At 37.7% G+C, this 20,804-nt stretch overlaps 1 protein-coding gene across 1 annotated transcript in view; it reads right to left on the bottom strand.

Moving 5' to 3' along the window:
- Nucleotides 1–20,804, bottom strand: part of LOC122798578 (acrosin-like) — a 174,269-nt gene that overhangs the window by 1,078 nt on the left and 152,387 nt on the right. The window lies entirely within an intron of this gene.

Below are 20,804 nucleotides of genomic sequence, written 5' to 3' on the forward strand. Positions count from 1 at the left end.
ATAAAACACTGTAGAAAAGGTAAATGTAGAAAATATGTCAATTTGCAAATGAATTTTCTTATCTGAAATATTTGTCAGCTTTTTTGTAACAAGCTATAAGAATAATTCTTCTCTAAAAATGATTTACTATACAGACCATTCATGTACTTAATGCACCAAAAACGTGAGAAATATACATTCAGGTGGGCGGAGCCTAGATGGCCAACCGAGAGCAGTGAATTTTGAGAGCTCCATAAACTAGTATAATAATATAGGAAAATGTTATTATTTTCAAGTTTAAAACATCAGAAATCTATAGATAAACTACTAAACTACATACATATCAGTTTTGGTGGAGATATACAAAAATGTTCCTGTCAAGTAACTTGGAGACATACTGAGTCACTGAATATGAGTAACTCAAGAAATTCTCATCCAGATGCTGCTTTGAAAAAAGAACTGCAATTGATGACATCTCCATTACAGCATCTATCTTTGAAGATGGATGGCTTTAAAAATGACTTAGAAAACTTCAAATTAAATTCTCAAAAACAGACTGATAACCTTAAGTAGCTATTTCAGCAACACCATACCAAATAACAAATATAGAGACTTCTCTAAATGACATTAAAGGGAGACTCAAAGAGGAAAAATTCCAAAAAGAACAGAATACATGGCTGCTTAACAAAATAGATGACTTAGAAAACAGGGAAAGGAGAAACAACAAAAGGATCTTTGGTCTGCCTGAAAACATTGAAGGAGAAGGCATTACTTCATTCTTAACAACCTGGATTCCTGAATTTTTAAACTTGAAAGTGGGGCTTTCATTTGAAATTGAAAGGGTACATAGGGCATTGAGGAAACTTGCTTCTAACTCAACAAATACTCCACCTAGATCCATAGTTATAATTGTTTTTCATTTCTGGACAAGGAACTAATATTAAAATCTCAGTAAAAACATAAGCCACAAACCAAAACCAGAACTCGGGTCCAGCAACGATAAAAATGTATATCACACAACAAACACAGAAGGATCAAAGGACAGCGAGGAATTCCAGTATAACTTCCATGTAATATAAAACAAACCAAGTACATAAGCGCTTTCGTAGCAAAGCTACTTCATCAGATGTATAATAAACCACAGGCCAAATCCGATAAATACTTAATTCAACACATCACATGACTGACCACAGTTGATATTAAAGGTATACTGATAGTAAAAAATAATATAAAAAATATATTAGTTACTTTTAAGCATTACTACATAACAAAAACAGCTGTTCATGGAATAGCATAAATAAAAAGCAAAATACATCCAAAAAAGTGCATAAACATGAAAAATAATAAAATAATAAATATGAACATATATATATATATATATATATATATATATATATATATATATATATATAGATATAGGTTCATAGGTTCATACTAGGCTATCTGCCCGAGGGCATTTACAAGCCTAGCCCATAGTTTTGTGGCTTACGCCACCCCTTTAGTATGGGGAACTATACCCATTATTTTGCTGTGCCTCTGTCGAGCAGTGACACTGAGGTAATCCCTGGGGTATATCTGCGATCTCCCATCCATTGGTCAAGATTTCTCTTGAACAAGGCCAGTGAGGTGCTCTGCCTCACATATACCGGGATTTTGTTCCACAGCATAGGGAGTCTTTGAGTGATGAATCTATCCCTCCAGCACGTCCTATTAATAGCCGTGTCGAGGTTTAAGTCTCCCGCCCTTGTGGCTCTGATGGATCTAGATTTTTTGAGGTGAAGCATATTCATCAAATCTGGGTTTGACATGGCCTTGTATGTCAGGCACAGGTCACCTCTGAGCAAGTGGTAAGCGAATGAATAGAGCTGGAGTTCTTTCAGTCGGGCAGCATAGGACAGATTTTTGAGACCCTTTATCCTTTTGGTGAGGAACTTTTGTGGCCTTTCCAGCTGCTGCAAGTGTCGGGTCAGATACATTCTGAATGGAGCATTGTACTCAATCATTGGTCTGATGAGTGATGAGTATAGGGAGACTATGACCTCCCTTGATCTAGATGTGAATCCCTTCATGATAAGGTGGGCAATGTAGAAGGTCTTCCTAACTACTTTAGCTACATGGGTGTCGAATGACAGGCTACTGTCAACCTGGGTCCCCAGGTCCCTGATAACTTCTTCTGTGCTCAGTGGATTGCCACCTATATGGTAGCTAGGGGTAACCTTGTTTTTCCCGAAGGGTATGACTATGCATTTTTTGGCATTTAACTTTAGGCCATGGCTCTGGCACCAGTTATCCATTTCTGTGAGACCCTTCTGAAGGATATCTGTGTCAGATGTGTTTTTGACTACAGCGCCCAGTTTGCAGTCATCTGCAAACTTTGTCAGCCATAACCCTCCTGTGTTTGCTTGTACTTCGGAAAAGTAGATGCCAAACAAGAGTGGGCCCAGGACTGAGCCCTGTAGGACACCACTTGTGACAGGCTTTGAGTCTGACATGGTGCCAGCAACTCTGACCCTGTGGGTTCTGTCACTCAGCCAGTTTGCAACCCATCTTGTGATATATGGGTTAACATTTAAGCTGATGAGTTTTTCAATGATACCCGAGTGGGGTATTGTATCGAAGGCTTTCGCCAGATCGAGGTAGGCTGTATGGACTGCCTTTCCCTCATCAATGGCTTTGGTGACTGTTTCGAAAAAGTCAACCAAGTTTAAAAGGCATGATCTGCCTTTGACAAAGCCAAACTGGGTTGGATCCAAAGTCTGCAAATTCCTATGTCTTTATTTATGAGATCCATTATGATCCTCTCCATGGCTTTGCAGATAAGGCTTGTCAAGCTAATGGGCCGGTAATTTCCAGGGTCGGTGGAGGCACCGCCTTTGTGAAGTGGGACCACAGTCGCAGTGCGCCACTCCCTGGGTACGTATCCAGAGGTGAGACTATGATTAAACAGCTGTCCTAGCTGTGGGTTTAATTCCTCATTGAGTTCATGGAGCACACAGCCGGGGACACCATCAGGTCCCATGGATGCTGTGTTTTTTGCTTTGGAGAGAGCAGTTCTCACTTGGGCGTTAGAGATGTTTGGGGGGCTGCAATCGTTTGGTATAGATATCTCTCCTTTGGGGAGTTTGCATTGAACCTGTCAGCCAGTATGTTGGCAATGTCTGTAGGATCAGTAATCTTCACATCATTTTGAACTAGTTCTGGGCATATCTGGGAGTTTCCTCCCAGGTTTCTAACATAGCTAAAGAAGGCCTTATGATTGTCTTTTGAGTCTTTAGCTATTTTTCTCTCAAAATTTGCTTTGGATGATTTTATGAGAGCTCTTAGTTTTTTACTTATAGTGATCAAAGGTGTCTTACCTTTTAAGGATTTTGCTCTATCTTGTAGTAGCTTCCTCCTTTTGTTGTAGAGTTTGTTTATGGCTGGGGTCCACCAGATTGGACGCTTGCCTTTGGTACAAAGAGTCTTTGTTTTGCTTGGGATTGCCTTATCCATGCAGTCCTGCAGGTGCTGGTAGAAGGCATTTGTAAGTGATTCAGCGGCTTGAGTACTGTTTTCCGGCTCGGGGCCTTAAAGGAGACCACACTAGTCTTTAGAAGTGTGAAGTCGGCTTTGAGAAGTTCTTTACTGTGGTCTTTTTATTTCAGGTGGGGTGGGATGAGGACCTCCAGCGAGATTAGTTTGTGATCTGATCTCACCAGTGAGGGGTATACTTCCAGTGTTGAACATTGTGCTCCCATGTTCGTGATGATGAGATCAAGTATGTTTTCTCCTCTTGTGGGGATGGTGACTAGTTGTTCCATGGCGTTTGAGTTTATGAATTCCAGGAACTTTTGGGCTAGGGTGTTTGGGCTTCAGTAGTGTTCCCAGTCTATATTAGGGTAATTGAAGTCACCTAGTATGATGGTGTTTGGAGATACATTTATCCCCTCCAGTGTTTTCAGGAAAGCCGTGTGAGGTTCCTGAGTTTGTGAGGGTGGCCTGTAACATGCTACAATTTGCAGAGCAGTCTTGCCTATGGTTAATTGCACCTGGATGGTCTCCGATGCATCATGCGTTGCCACCAATCTTGAGGTGTGGGTGTCCTTGATGAATATGGATACCCCCCTCCTTTCTTGGTATTGTCCGGATTTTGGGGCCGGAATGCATGATATGAGGTAAAACCTGATAGTGCTGGGGTGCTCTCAGGAGCCTTGAACCAGGTTTCTGTCACAGCACAGACATCGATGTTCTCCATACTGAGAAGGGCCTCGAGTGCGTGCAGTTTGAGATTGAGACTTCTGGCATTGAGCAGCATTACCCTTAACTTTTTTTCTTTTTTGTGTTCTAGGGTGGTAGGTTTAGAATTTGAGCCTTGCCTAAAAAAGGCACTATGGGGGTGGCAAGAGCCTTTGCCAATATCTGGAATCCCAGGGGTGACAGGTGCAAGCCGTCCCTTGCGAAGCAGCGTGGCTTGTCCAGCATGTCATCCAAGGCAGACAGACATTGGATCCCCTTTGAATGACACCAGAGTTTAAGCCAATTGTTAAAGCTGATCATCTTATCTCTGTATTGTGGCATCATTCTTGGTGAAGGTAGGATACTGCTCAAGGTCAGGGTCATACCTGCCTGGGCTACATAATCGGAGAGCTCCTCAATGTCTCTTTTCATGTAGTCCAAGGAGGTACATCTCAGGTCATTTACACCAGCGTGGACAATGACTGAGTCATATTTGTACCTGCTGTTGAGAGACCTGAGTGCTTGCGTTATGTGGCAGATTCTAGCGCCTGACAGGCAGCTTACTGTAACCCTCTCCTTACTCAGTCTGGTGAGCGGGACGTCAGTGTGTCTGACTATGGAGTCACCAATGACTAGTGTGTCTGGCATTGTGTTTGGCCTTAAGGGCTGTGACTGTTTGACACTCTGACTGTGAGGTCTATGTGTTGCAGGTGTTGTGTTCTGAGGTGGTAGTTGTTTGGGTGTCTGCTTTGGTGGCCTCTGCTGTTTTGGTAGATTTTTGATCAGAGCCTCCGAGTATGTCTTTGTGTGTTTATGTGTATGATTTGAGGTTGGGATGGTACTATGTGAGACTGGGTCTATAGTGTGTGTGGTAACCTTCTCCTCCTGTCTGGTCTTGCCAGTCCTATGTTGAGAGAGCTCAGCCTCCAGTTTGGCCGTATAGTTGCATCTCTCGCATGTATTTGTGTTTTGTGGGAGGAGGAGAGGGTTGTCTGTGTACATGAGGCAATTGTAACATTGCCTCAATATTCCCAGGTTCACCAGCTGAGCAGGAGAGGACACTAGCAACTGATCCCTCGACATGCTAGAAGGAATAGACAAAAAAACTTTAAAAGAGATTCCGGGGGATGTGGGTGACCGAGAAATGGGGTTTGCCTTTTTGGGGTACTATCTATAACAAGAGTGCTGTATCAAGGTGATAAGTACTGTAGGAGCAAGTGCTAGGTTTAACAGATAGAAAATAGTCTACTAGGAGTCAGGTAGAGATGATCTTTTTAGTTATAGGATACGCTGATTAGATCAGTAGTATAGTTCGAGGAAGGTAGTTTTAAGGGAAAATTTGAAGAGTGGACTTTAGGTAGCCCGAATATTTTAAACCTGCTTAACCGGCGCTGCCCTAGTGTGCAACAGTGGCAACTCCGCGCTAAATCGCGCAAACGCGCGTTTAGCATGTTTTATATCAGGGGGCTGAAAGAAGCTAGGAACTGGCCCAAAACAACCAATAGACTACAAGTTACTGGCTGAAACCTCACAAAACTGGACCAACAGGCAGCTCAATGCTTCCCACTCCCACTGGTAAGCAAGGGAACTTCCTACCTCCAAATTTGGCAAAGAATCAGTAACAGGAACTGCAAACAAAGTCCAGGGATCAGCAAGCTCTGAAACTGGACTACTCTAGCTCAGTAAGGCGGGAAAACAAGAGATATTTTTTTGTTTTTTTTGTTTTTTTCAGAAACAAGCAGAAACAGATACAGTAGACACTTATAAATGCTATAAATCGGCTATCACAGCCTACACAAACAATTTGCAACAATTACAGATTTTAAAAGTAACAAACTGAGAATTCAAGTGCAATAACAGAATAAATGCCGAAAAACAATAACAATGTATCAGCAAGCAGGCGAAATACAGTTGCTAGATAAATAGAAGTGGAAAGCCACAAAAAATATACTTAAATCAGGTAAAGTCGCTTTTTTAGCTCTCTGAAGCTTGGATTACTCTGCTGGCCACCACGAGGATCTGTGCTGAGTAGGTACAAGCTGAAAAACGCGCGTTTAGCGTGTTTTATATCAGGGGGCTGAAAGAAGATAGGAACTGGCCCAAAACGACCAATAGACTACAAGTTACTGGCTGAAACCTCACAAAACTGGACCAACAGGCAGCTCAATGCTTCCCACTCCCACTGGTAAGCAAGGGAACATCCTACCTCCAAATCTGGCAAAGAATCAGTAACAGGAACTGCAAACAAAGTCCAGGGATCAGCAAGCTCTGAAACTGGACTACTCTAGCTCAGTAAGGCGGGAAAACAAGAGATTTTTTTTTTTTTCAGAAACAAGCAGAAACAGATACAGTAGACACTTATAAATGCTATAAATCGGCTATCACAGCCTACACAAACAATTTGCAACAATTACAGATTTTAAAAGTAACAAACTGAGAATTCAAGTGCAATAACAGAATAAATGCAGAAAAACAATAACAATGTATCAGCAAGCAGGCAAAATACAGTTGCTAGATAAATAGAAGTAGAAAGCCACAAAAAATATACTTAAATCAGGTAAAGTCGCTTTTTTAGCTCTCTGAAGCTTGGATTACTCTGCTGGCCACCACGAGGATCTGTGCAGAGTAGGTACAAGCTGAAAAACGCGTGTTTAGCGTGTTTTATATCAGGGGGCTGAAAGAAGCTAGGAACTGGCCCAAAACGACCAATAGACTACAAGTTACTGGCTGAAACCTCACAAAACTGGACCAACAGGCAGCTCAATGCTTCCCACTCCCACTGGTAAGCAAGGGAACTTCCTACCTCCAAATTTGGCAAAGAATCAGTAACAGGAACTGCAAACAAAGTCCAGGGATCAGCAAGCTCTGAAACTGGACTACTCTAGCTCAGTAAGGCGGGAAAACAAGAGATATTTTTTTTTTTTTTTTTTTTTTTTTCAGAAACAAGCAGAAACAGATACAGTAGACACTTATAAATGCTATAAATCGGCTATCACAGCCTACACAAACAATTTGCAACAATTACAGATTTTAAAAGTAACAAACTGAGAATTCAAGTGCAATAACAGAATAAATGCAGAAAAACAATTACAATGTATCAGCAAGCAGGCGAAATACAGTTGCTAGATAAATAGAAGTGGAAAGCCACAAAAAATATACTTAAATCAGGTAAAGTCGCTTTTTTAGCTCTCTGAAGCTTGGATTACTCTGCTGGCCACCACGAGGATCTGTGCTGAGTAGGTACAAGCTGAAAAATGCGCGTTTAGCGTGTTTTATATCAGGGGGCTGAAAGAAGCTAGGAACTGGCCCAAAACAACCAATAGACTACAAGTTACTGGCTGAAACCTCACAAAACTGGACCAACAGGCAGCTCAATGCTTCCCACTCCCACTGGTAAGCAAGGGAACTTCCTACCTCCAAATTTGGCAAAGAATCAGTAACAGGAACTGCAAACAAAGTCCAGGGATCAGCAAGCTCTGAAACTGGACTACTCTAGCTCAGTAAGGCGGGAAAACAAGAGATATATATTTTTTTTTTTCAGAAACAAGCAGAAACAGATACAGTAGACACTTATAAATGCTATAAATCGGCTATCACAGCCTACACAAACAATTTGCAACAATTACAGATTTTAAAAGTAACAAACTGAGAATTCAAGTGCAATAACAGAATAAATGCAGAAAAACAATAACAATGTATCAGCAAGCAGGCGAAATACAGTTGCTAGATAAATAGAAGTGGAAAGCCACAAAAAATATACTTAAATCAGGTAAAGTCGCTTTTTTAGCTCTCTGAAGCTTGGATTACTCTGCTGGCCACCACGAGGATCTGTGCTGAGTAGGTACAAGCTGGAAAACGCGCGTTTAGCGTGTTTTATATCAAGGGGCTGAAAGAAGCTAGGAACTGGCCCAAAACGACCAATAGACTACAAGTTACTGGCTGAAACCTCACAAAACTGGACCAACAGGCAGCTCAATGCTTCCCACTCCCACTGGTAAGCAAGGGAACTTCCTACCTCCAAATTTGGCAAAGAATCAGTAACAGGAACTGCAAACAAAGTCCAGGGATCAGCAAGCTCTGAAACTGGACTACTCTAGCTCAGTAAGGCGGAAAAACAAGAGATATTTTTTTTTTTTTCAGAAACAAGCAGAAACAGATACAGTAGACACTTATAAATGCTATAAATCGGCTATCACAGCCTACACAAACAATTTGCAACAATTACAGATTTTAAAAGTAACAAACTGAGAATTCAAGTGCAATAACAGAATAAATGCAGAAAAACAATTACAATGTATCAGCAAGCAGGCAAAATACAGTTGCTAGATAAATAGAAGTAGAAAGCCACAAAAAATATACTTAAATCAGGTAAAGTCACTTTTTTAGCTCTCTGAAGCTTGGATTACTCTGCTGGCCACCACGAGGATCTGTGCTGAGTAGGTACAAGCTGAAAAACGCGTGTTTAGCGTGTTTTATATCAGGGGGCTGAAAGAAGCTAGGAACTGGCCCAAAACGACCAATAGACTACAAGTTACTGGCTGAAACCTCACAAAACTGGACCAACAGGCAGCTTAATGCTTCCCACTCCCACTGGTAAGCAAGGGAACTTCCTACCTCCAAATTTGGCAAAGAATCAGTAACAGGAACTGCAAACAAAGTCCAGGGATCAGCAAGCTCTGAAACTGGACTACTCTAGCTCAGTAAGGCGGGAAAACAAGAGATATATATATTTTTTTTTTTTTTTTTTTCAGAAACAAGCAGAAACAGATACAGTAGACACTTATAAATGCTAAAAATTGGCTATCACAGCCTACACAAACAATTTGCAACAATTACAGATTTTAAAAGTAACAAACTGAGAATTCAAGTGCAATAACAGAATAAATGCAGAAAAACAATAACAATGTATCAGCAAGCAGGCGAAATACAGTTGCTAGATAAATAGAAGTGGAAAGCCACAAAAAATATACTTAAATCAGGTAAAGTCGCTTTTTTAGCTCTCTGAAGCTTGGATTACTCTGCTGGCCACCACGAGGATCTGTGCTGAGTAGGTACAAATATGTAAAAATGTAAAAAGGTATATATATATATATATATAGAGAGAGAGAGAGAGAGAGAGAAATAATAAAAACTAAAACTATCAAACCATAACAAATTCATTCTTTATTTCTTACTCAAAGGTCTTGCTTTGAGCTTTGGTCTGATAATTAGTCTATCATTCAGGCCATGCCCAAAGTCCCCCCTTAATCTAATTATCCACTTTGACTCCGTTTGTTCAGTTAAGTTATTAATATTACCTTTCCTGATGTCTTCAAACATACATTCTATTACCATAAATCTTTAAAAGTGGCTGCTTAACAAACTAGATGACTTACAAAAAAGGGAAAGTAGAAACAACATAAGGAGCTTTGGTCTGCCTGAAAACATTGAAGGAGAAGACATTACTTCATTCTTAACAACCTGGATTCCTAAATTTTTAAACTTGAAAGAGGGACTTTCATTTGGAATTGGAAGGGTGCATAGAGCACTGAGGAAGCCTACTTCTAACTCAACAAATACTCCACCTAGATCCATAGTTATAATTTTTTTTCATTTCTGGACAAAGGAACTAATATTAAAATCTGCTTGGAGAAAATCACCCTTAAAATACAATCAAAGCCTGATAAGGTTTGACAATGATTATTCTCACAGAATACTAGAACAAAGGAAAAACATCTGGCCAATAATAAAACAGTTGAAACACAACAACATTAAAGCACAGCTAGCCTTTCCAGCCAAGATAAAAATACTTTTTGCCAATGAGATGAGAACCTTTAATGACTTAGAAGAAGCTACTATATTCTTCAAAAACAACAACATAGTGTCTATACCAGAAGAAATGGAATGGATGGTCTCTACTCTTAAAAGAATAAAATAAACAAATCATTGGACTGGTGCTAGAAAGAGACCAGACGGTGTCCCGGGCTGTGTCCTACATAAACTCCAAGAAGAGCTAAACCCAAACATAAAACTACTGTTCAATCTCAGCCTTACTACAGGATATGTGACCAAAGAGTGGTGTACAGCAACAGTGGTCCCTCTCCATAAAGGTGGTGCCTCAACAGATCCTGGAAACTATCGCCCCATAAGACTGACTAGCTTGGTCTGCAAAGCTATGGAAAGGATCATCATGGACCTCATAAATAAAGATATTGGGGACCTACAGACACTGGATCCTACCCAGTTCGGCTTTGTTAAGGGCAATTCCTGCCTCTTAAACCTGGTTGATTTCTTTGAAACAGTCACCAAGGCCATTGACGAGGGGAAGGTGGTCCACACAGCCTACCTGGACCTCGCAAAAGCCTTCGATACAATACCCCACTCGGGCATTATAGATAAGCTCACCAGCTTAAATATAAACCCCTATGTCACTAGATGGATTGCAAACTGGCTCAAGGACAGAACCCACATGGTTAGAATTGCTGGAGCCATGTCAGACTCCAAACCAGTTACAAGTGGTGTCCCACAAGGCTCAGTCCTGGGACCTCTCTTGTTCGGTATATATTTCTCGGAGGTACAGGCCAACACGGAAGGACTGTGGCTGACCAAGTTCGCAGATGACTGCAAACTGGGCGCCATAATTGACTCTCCAGCCGACACAAGCATCCTCCAAAAGGGCCTCATAGAAAAAGACAACTGGTGCCAGAGCCATGGCCTCAAGCTAAATGCCAAAAAGTGTATAGTCATCCCCTTTGGCAAAAACTAAGTGCCCACAAATTACCACATAGGTGGTAATCCATTAAGTACAGAAGAATTAATTGGGACCTGGGGACCCAAGTTGATAGCAATCTCTCATTTGACAACCACATGGCCAAAGTGGTTAGAAAAACATTTTATATAGCCCACCTAATCATGAAGGGATTCACATCTAGATCAGGGGAGGTCATCGTGCCTCTTTACTCATCCCTCATCAGGCCCATAATTGAGTACAATGCCCCTTTTGGGATGTACCTTACCAGACACCTGCAGCAACTGGAAAGACGCCAAAAGTACCTCACCAAGAGGATCAAAGGGCTCAAACAGATGCCATATGCTGCCCGGTTAAAGAAACTCCAGCTCTACTCAGTGGCATACCGCCTGTTCAGAGATGATCTGTGCCTGACATATAAAGCCATGTCCAACCCGGAATTAATGGACATGCTGCACCTCAGAAAATCCAAATCCCATCGAGCTACGCGCTCGAGAGACATGAACCTCAGCACTGAAATAAATAGGACATGCTGGAGGGACAGATTCATAACCCAGAGGCTCCCTTTACTCTGGAATAAAATCCCAGTCCAACTTAGGCAGAGTTCCTCATTGACTCTCTTCAAGAGGAATCTTGATGAGTGGATGGGAGATCGTAGGTTTATCCCGGGTATCACTTCTGTGTCACTGTTAGACAGAGGCACAGTATACTAACCTCGAAAAAGGGCATAGCAAAATAAATTTAAAATGGGTGGTGAAAGCCAAACACATTCTGGCTAGGCTTATAAATGCCCTAGGGCAGATAGCCTAGTATGAACCTATGAACCTATAAGAAACAAAAAACTGATTCTAAGATAGCTGTCCCAAAAAATAACTCTTGCAACTACATCTTTCAAAGTATCAACTGATATGGTACATCACTTGTCATCTTTTTTTATTAAAGGAGGGTTTCTTAAACAACTGAGAAACAGTAATTATTTATTCAGAATGCTCAGAGTCAAATAATTCTTCACAAGCAAAGGTAGGTCAAGATGGGTTACTGTTTACATTATATATAAGCCAAACAAAGCAACATATAATACAAACATAGAAGTTTCTATTCCCCTACTTGAACTCAGTGAATACTTATATTGTTCATTTTTCATTGATTTTACTTATAATAATTTAAGTAATTAATTAACTAAGCATCATATATAATAGCAGTATCAGTAAAGTGTTTTGAAAAAAAAATGCTGCTATGGAGACTAATGCCTTCTTCAGTTAAAGTATAATATAGAAATTTCATGTATATAAAGGGCAGCCACGGTGGTGCAGTGGTTAGCATTGCCGCCTCACAGCAAGAGGTTCTCCGGTTCGATCCTCGGCTGGGGTTCCTTCTGTGCGGAGTCTGCATGTCCTCCCTGTGGTCGCGTGGGTTTCCTCCGGGTGCTCCGGTTTCCTCCTACATCCCAAAGACATGCTGCAGGTGGATTGGACACTCTAAATTGGCCCTAGGTGTGCATGTGTGTGTGCCTTCTGTGGAAGGTTGGGCGCCGGGCTGGCAACTCGACACTGTAAAACTTCACTGCCAATTAATGTGCGGACATGGTGATCCGCTGTGGCGACCCCTAACTAGGAAAAGCTGAAAGAAGAAGAAGAAGAAGAAGAAGATGATCATGTATATCCTGGTTAAATAATAGTAGCAAGCTCTTAGTACAAATGTCATCATTATTCTGTCTAAATATTGTTAATATCAATTATGGCAGGTATCATAGCTTCGAGTGCTGCCTGATCAATCCTGATATGGTGTGTGTGGATGCAGTCATGTCTGGCAGCTAGTACAAATGTCATTATTATTCTGTCTAAACATAGTCAATATCTATTTTGACAGGTATCATAGCTTTGAGTGCTGTCTGATCAATCCTGATATGGTGTGTGTGGATGCAGGTGTGTCTGGCAGCTAATACAAATGTCATTATTATTCTGTCTAAACATAGTTAATATCAGTTATGGCAGGTATCATAGCTTTGAGTGCTGTTTGATGAAGCCTGACATGGTGTGTGTGGATGCAGCTGTGTCTGGCAGCTGTTGTATGTTGCCGTTTTTTTGTCTCCGGGAAGCTGTGGTTTGTGGCTTGTGATCAAGGTTTACTGATGCTTGTGTAGTAAGAAGAGACATTTGGTGTTTTAGCCTGGATCCAGGGGAAGGGGGTGGATAAAACTGTGATTTGGGATATTTTAGCAGAGAATAGTTTATACATCTGGTGAGTGAGAGGTGGGAAGGTTGGAAGAATGTGTTATCTCTTGTTGTGGCAGCTTGTTAGGAGTTTTTTTTTTTTGTTTATCTGTTTGCTTTCCATTCTTTTCCTGGCTGCTGCCTCACTGAAAGGGAGGGAATTTAGGATTGAAGTTGCAATGAAGTGAAGCTTTGCTTCAGGTGCATCTCAAGCCTCTGGTATGCAGTACACAGACATACTAACAGAAACAGACACTCCCAGGTTGCTATGGTAATGGAGACAGAGTGACAATAATGCTTAACAGCTCTTAGGAGCCTCTGAGATGATTCTCGGCAATGACGTTTTTGGTTTAAAAAAATATATTTAATAAAAGGCTGTTTTAAACCACATGTACATATATTGATGGTCTCCCAACACTTCGTTCAGCTCATTAAGTCAATTCTTGATAAAAAAATATAATAATAAGTGCAATTTTATATTTAAAATGTATTTTGGTCCAAACACATTAAGGACTTATGTAAGAGTAGAAGTCTGAGTTATTGTGAAACACTAAGAGCACTTGGTCTTGTGCAGTATCCTTTGCAGTGGTCTGGGAGGTGAGCTTGCTCGGACGTGTTGGGCATATGGGGATAGCTGATTCTAGGGGTGTTTGGGGTTGCCAGGAAGTGCTAGAGAGTCATCAGATTTCCTTCATGGAAATATCTGTGGGAATGGAAGGTGTGTTGAGTGGTTCAATGGCAGAGTGGCCAATGCATGAAACAGGCTGGTAAAATGGAGCAGGACAAATATTGGTTTGGATATTTTAAGAACAGCCTGGAAACACACCACATGAACTAGTGAATGGTATTCTGGCAAAACTGGATGGACAATGTTGACTGTGCTTGAAGTACTGATATGTGTGTATGTAAGGATGGAAATATACTAATAACAAATAAGAAACTAGAAGGGTCTCATAATTTAAAGTCTGTGGACTGTATAAACATGCTCGGAAGGAGCTAATAATAAGAATAAGCATTACAGCTTGTGGTCTCTTAAATAACTAAGCAACAGCCAAAAAAAAAAAAAACACACACAATAGTTATGTAATGTATGATTTTAGTCAATCTAGACATAAAATATATAATTGTCATATAAAATGAAGCAGTCTGCTGAATTTAGATTTTAAAGACAAGATTTAATAACACGGGCTTGTGTATAATATTACTACTGTCTTAACTTGTCATAAATGACATACACTATATTGAACATCAAGGGGAAGCATGATGATTTTCTTATATAAGTAAATATGCATAACAAGTCATGTAATTGCTTTAACTTGAATTGTAGTTTTTGTAACCCATCTTGACCATACATAATACTTAAGCGGTTACCAATGTAACTAATGTTTTATACATGACATCAAACTGACAAAGTTGTTCAAGAGAAACAATAGAAGCCTGAACTTGAAATGTCATAGAATGTAGCAATCATATTCTTAACAAATAGCATTAAATTGACAATAATCACTCAGTTTAACCTTTGCTGATTATACAAAATAGAATGTTGCCATTAAAATCTAAAAACTTTTAGTATATACCATAAAATGGCTTTTTATGATTATGGAAAGGGAAGTTGTAATCATTAATCACAATAAGTGAATTTGTTGTTTTTAACCTATAATTTCACTTATTTTATAACAGGAAATGACAGATATGAAAATCCTTATGTGTAGGAAATGGAGGGTAGAGGGATGCACTGATAGTTAAAATGCACTAACGTTCATCAATGTTCACATAAAACAAACGTGATGCTTTAAGTAAGTTAGCAACAAACAAAGTGATTGCTTAAATGCTGGCAAACAATGAAATATAACTTCTGATATATCCAGTAAAATACATTGTATTATAAACATTATGTATAAATATTATTACCATCTATTTATATTAAGTAATTAGTTTTGAAAGACTTCATCAAAAAGAGTGAATATGTTAAATAACTGGGTGCTATAATCTTTTACTGAGGTTAATACATCCTACTTTACTATGACTGAATTGCTTGTCATTTATCTTTCATGTAAATATTAATTGCTTATACAATAAGTTGACATTTATATTGTATTAGAATTTTGTCTAATCTACAATACTACTATAGCTGTTCAAAATAACATAAATATTGCTTATTCATATTACAAATATTCTCCATATGATAATTCAATTTATAGAGCTCAGATGTTTTGGATTATCAAGGTATGAGTGATAATCTAATGGACTTAGGTTTATCCATCAGATTAGGAATGTTTTTCATTCCATGGCTAGTACAGATCTTAGTTTTGTTAACAGTTATAATTAAAATGTATTTCACAAAAACATTTTTAGTATGCCTGACCAAAACATTACTTTATTGGTAAACACTCAAAGTATAAAACTGATAATTTCCTTTAAAAGCTCAAACATACACTTTATAGGGTACTTACATATTATCACAACCACACACTGTTAGCATTCAAGGCATTCTCGGAAACATTCCATTGTCAGTTAAAGAACATGCTGCCGAGAATGCCGTGTATGCTGACAGTAAGTGGTTGTCATAATACATTACTAGTTTTCACCCCACTCATCTTTCAGAAAAAGAAAACAGCAAGTAGAATACTGCAAGTGGTTTTAATAAGCATTGCTTTCCCACCTGTGTACAGTAAAAACACAGCAATCAAACAAGGAAAGGCCAATATACTTTTCAAAATGGAATATCAGCTATAAAAAAGAAGGGCGCAACATAAAAGTAAAAAAATGGCAAGTAGAAAACTGCAAGTGGTTTTAATAAGCATACCCATTAAAACTATATCGGTTAACAAATGTAATGTAAAAAAATGTAAATTTATTCCTGACTGGGTGACAGCTATGTGAAAGCTATCTGTAAAGTTGTGAAAGGTAGTGTTACACATTTTGGAGAAGGAAGCTAGAGGGTTATGCAAACATTTGACTATAAGCTTGTATCCAATGACTGTTTTGTGATGTTGCCTGTACTGGGGGAGACTGTTGGCTATAAACAGATAAGTGAACAACCGCTTTTCAGGACATGAGTTATTTCAGTAACATCGCTGAGAATGACTTAGTCAGCAGTATCATACAGTCACTGAGAATGATAATTAATTGACATCAATAGACATACTGAAGGAAAACCAAACTAATGAACCAGTGTAAACGAAAAGCCACCAGCCAGATGAATAAATCCAATTTAATAATGAAATAAACTTGTACAGCCACAAAACGAACTTTAAAAACATCAAAAACAAACCACAAATATACGTAAGCGCTTTAGTTTAAAAGTTTTAAACTTCATCAGACAATAACCTCCATTACATCACTTCTTTTTATAACCTTCACCAAATTCAAAAAATTGCGCCAAATTCTAAATCAAATTGGAGCATGCTCAGTTATAAATAAGTGGAAGATAGAATTTTTAAATACCCAAAAATCAAGGAATGCATAAATACAATGGATATGAACTAAATGGATAGAATTGATTATATTAAATACTAAATTCATATTAAAATTGATTATAATAAATAAATAAATACATATTATACAATGAATATATATTACATTGTTAATAGAAACACAAGCTTACACAATCTTTAAAAAAATATACTATAATAAAATTATAAAAAGTTTTAACTAATTAAATTACATTACATTAACTTATTACTCCATACCTTCCTTCATATTTATTATAAAATTCCTAAAATGAATTTTGCATTAATCTTTAATTTTATTTCGAGTTAACGCTTTTAATTTTAAAATTGGCCCTATAGTACTCCTTTCGTTTAAACCTGGCCAAGAATCTGCTTGTAACTTTATTTGCCAGATAAGTTCTCTTTCTTCCAAAATTAAATTCCAAGGAGTCTTTATCTTTTATTTCCACTTGATCTATCACCATATAATAAAATTTATGATTAATACATTCATTTACGTGTTTTGCTAACGCATTATTCATTTTCTTATTCTTTATTGCGTATGCATGCTCATAAATTCTCTGTGTGAACATTCTTTCTGTTTTACCTACGTAAAAAGAGGCGCAGGAATTACACCTCACTAAGTAAACAACTGCTTTGGATTTGCAATTAAATTTCTTTTTCATATTTCTTATTACGTATACTAAAACTATTTCCTTCCTGGTTCATTAGTTTGGTTTTCCTTCAGTATGTCTATAGTTTGTTCTGACGAAATAGCCGTACAGCTGGATGATTCCATCGAAGGAACTGAAGGGTCGTTTAGGAATTTAACAGCTTTGATACTTAAATTGACTCAACGTGTGGATATTTTATATGAAAAAGTGAATAACGTTGGAATATTGTTAGAAGAGAAGTAGATTGTTTAAAACAAAAAAGGTTATGTTTTTCTTTTAATAGAGGAAGAAACATAAAAGATGTTATTGTGCATAGTAGATTTCACAGGCCAAAGGTTAATGTAGGAAGGGGTATAGATGGAAAAGGCACAGTGGTATGTGGAAATTGTAGTATCTGTAAATATGTGAGTCCTACTTTTACTACAATTAATGGTATTAACTTTCAAACTAATGGGCATTTTACCTGCAAAACTGAAAAAGTTATATATGGACTCAAATGTACTTGTAATAAATTTTATATAGGAGAAACCAAAAGACAGTTTTCATGCAGGATAAAAGAACATATTAGAGATATTAAAAATAATAAATTAACTAGTCCTGTGGCTATACATTTTAATGAATTTCATAAAGGTAGCCTGGATGGGCTTGTGGTTACAATTTTAGATAATATTGTTTTAAATAAATTTATGAATGATGAATATGTTAAATATATTCTGAGGAAAAAAGAAGCATTCCTGATTTTAAAATTCAATACAATGTTCCCTACGGGACTGAATCAGGAATGCTTCTGGAAAAGTTTTGTTTAAAAGTTTGTTTAAAAGTTTGGTTAGAAGGCTATCTCTTTAAAAAGATGATTGTAGCTTATTAACTAATTAATTAATTGTCTAATATGTGTTTTAGCTGGGATATAAATGTATGGGATGTAAACAAGTGTTTGTACTCTGTTAAAGGCAAGTGGCCGAGGCGCTAGAGTTTTTTCTTGTAGTCCTATTAAATATTTCCTACTACGGAGCTGCTGGTCTGTCATGTGTTGTATATTGAATTCTATCCATTTAGTTCATATCCATTGTATTTATGCATTCCTTGACTTTTGGGCATTTAAAAATTCTATCTTTCACTTATTTATAACTGAGCATGCTCCAATTTGATTTAGAATTTGGCGCAATTTTTTGAATTTGGTGAAGGTTATAAAAGGAAGTGATGTAATGGAGGTTATTGTCTGATGAAGTTTAAAACTTTTAAACGAAAAGCGCTTACGTATATTTGTGGTTTGTTTTTGACGTTTTTAAATTTCGTTTTGTGGCTGTACAAATTTATTTCGTTATTAAATTAGATTTATTCATCTGGCTGTTGGCTTTTCGTTTACACTGGTTCATTAATTGACATCAATAATTTGCTTCGTTTTTCAGGGATCCAATGTGTTTCAGCCTGGAAGAAGATGGAAGATACTCCCAACTGTTTCCTGAGGGATGGTCTGCATAATCAACTGCCTCAGGGCTTCTGCAGGCTGGCTGAGAGAGTATGGTTTACATATTTTCAAAACTACACACTCTCAGCATTCCCGGTGGCACGTTGACAATGAAATGTTGCAGAGAATGCCTTGAATGCTAACAGTATGTGGTTGCGATAATACGTAAGTACCCTTTATAGTTATCAGTGGAAAATGTTTAATAGTCCCAATAAAACAAACAATAAGTCTAAATAACCTAAGATGGATTTAGCTTTATCTTTAAATACCAATGGCTTAAAAATCCTAGCAAGAGATCAAATCTACTGAAATATTTAAAACTGAACACAGCACAAATTATCTTCCTTAACGAAACTCATTTCAAAACAAATAACAATTACAAATGGAATCTTAAGGAATATATATTGGTGCAATCCACTTATAAGACAAAGATAAAAGGGGTAACACTTTTATGGAAAACAAATGTGCTTAACCCAGTAATCATTTATAAGTATGAAGATAAAGAAGGCCTTATGGCATTAGTAATAGTTAAATATAATAACAGAATAACGACCCTAGCCAATCTATACTGGTTCCCAGGCATTGGAACAGGAACTGTTAAAAAATGCTTGGATTTCATTTTCAATAATTATAAAGGCAACTTAATATTAGGAGGATATTTTAACTGTATATTTGATATTTCTGAAACTACAAATAAAAGACTGCTGCGTACATCTGCTGCATCAAAAGCTTTAAACAAGTGGGTAGAATCATTTCATCTTGTAGATACTTTCAAATTTAAAAAAGATAAATCTTTCTTGTTTTCCCATCAAGATCACAAATTTGGTACCTAAACTAGAATAGATAAAATATTTGCTGCCCATGACATACACTCTAAAATACTTACATTCTCAATCACCCCTTGCCCCTTTTCGGACCGCAATTTATTGATACTAAAACTTCAAAATGGGTACAAACCATTAATCTTTAACTCCAGAGTTCCAGCATATATAACTAAAATTAAAGAGTTCAAACCCTGGTTATTATCTGAATTACAGCTCTTCTTAGATATTAATTACACCACAGAGATAAATAAAATAATGATATGGGACTCATTAAAAGCTTACATATATGGTAAAACCCGAACTTGGTATAAAAAAAAATCAGAGAATGGTATTCTTAATTATTAGATCTACAATCCAAACTTTTGTCAGTAAAAGCTAAAAAAATCAAAATCATTTGCAGATGAAAAAGAAAGTAGAAGTATTAAAACAATAAATGCAATGGAAATCTAACACATAAAACTAGTTTAGCTTTAGAAAAACTAAAAATTAATACTTTGGCCACATCTCCCAAATATCTACATAATTTATCCACAAGAATCAAAATACAATCAAAAGCTAATAACATTAAAAGTATCTTCCATGAAAAGAAAGAGAAAAATGCCTCGGATATAGGTGACAGTCTTGATGCCCATAGAAATCACTATATGGGACATTTCCAAAATGAAAATATACATATAGATCAATTAAATCTAGATGAAAATGTTCTAATATAAAAAAAAACAGAAAAATTAAAACTAGATCTGCAAGCACCCATATCCTACAAAGAAATTACATATGCAATAAAAGATGGTAAAAATAATAAAGCTCCAGGTATAGATGGCATAATTATGGAACTATATAAACTTTTTCCTTCAAAGATACTATCCCTCTTCCATAAAACTCTATTAGAAATTCAGTCACAAGCTTTAATACCACCCTCTTGGAGATATTCCTTAATCATACCAATCCTAAAGGAAAATAAATCCCCAAACCTCTGTACCTCATATAGACCTACATCATTATTAAATAATGACTATAAGATATTTATGACAATATTAACTAACAGAATGAAAATACCACTATCTTCTTCTTTTGGCTTTTCCCGGTTAGGGATCGCCACAGCGGATCACCTGTCCATTCATGATTGGCAGTGGAGTTTTATGGTGTCGAGTTGCTAGCCCAGTGCCCAACCTTCCACAGAAGGCACACACACTCATGCATTCACACCTAGGACCAATTTAGAGTAGCCAATCCACCTACAGCATGTCTTTGGGATGTGGGAGGAAACCGGAGC

The sequence above is a fragment of the Protopterus annectens genome, chromosome 1.part0 (assembly GCF_019279795.1).
Source record: "Protopterus annectens isolate FY-2018-M chromosome 1.part0, PAN1.0, whole genome shotgun sequence".
NCBI lineage: Eukaryota > Metazoa > Chordata > Ceratodontiformes > Protopteridae > Protopterus > Protopterus annectens.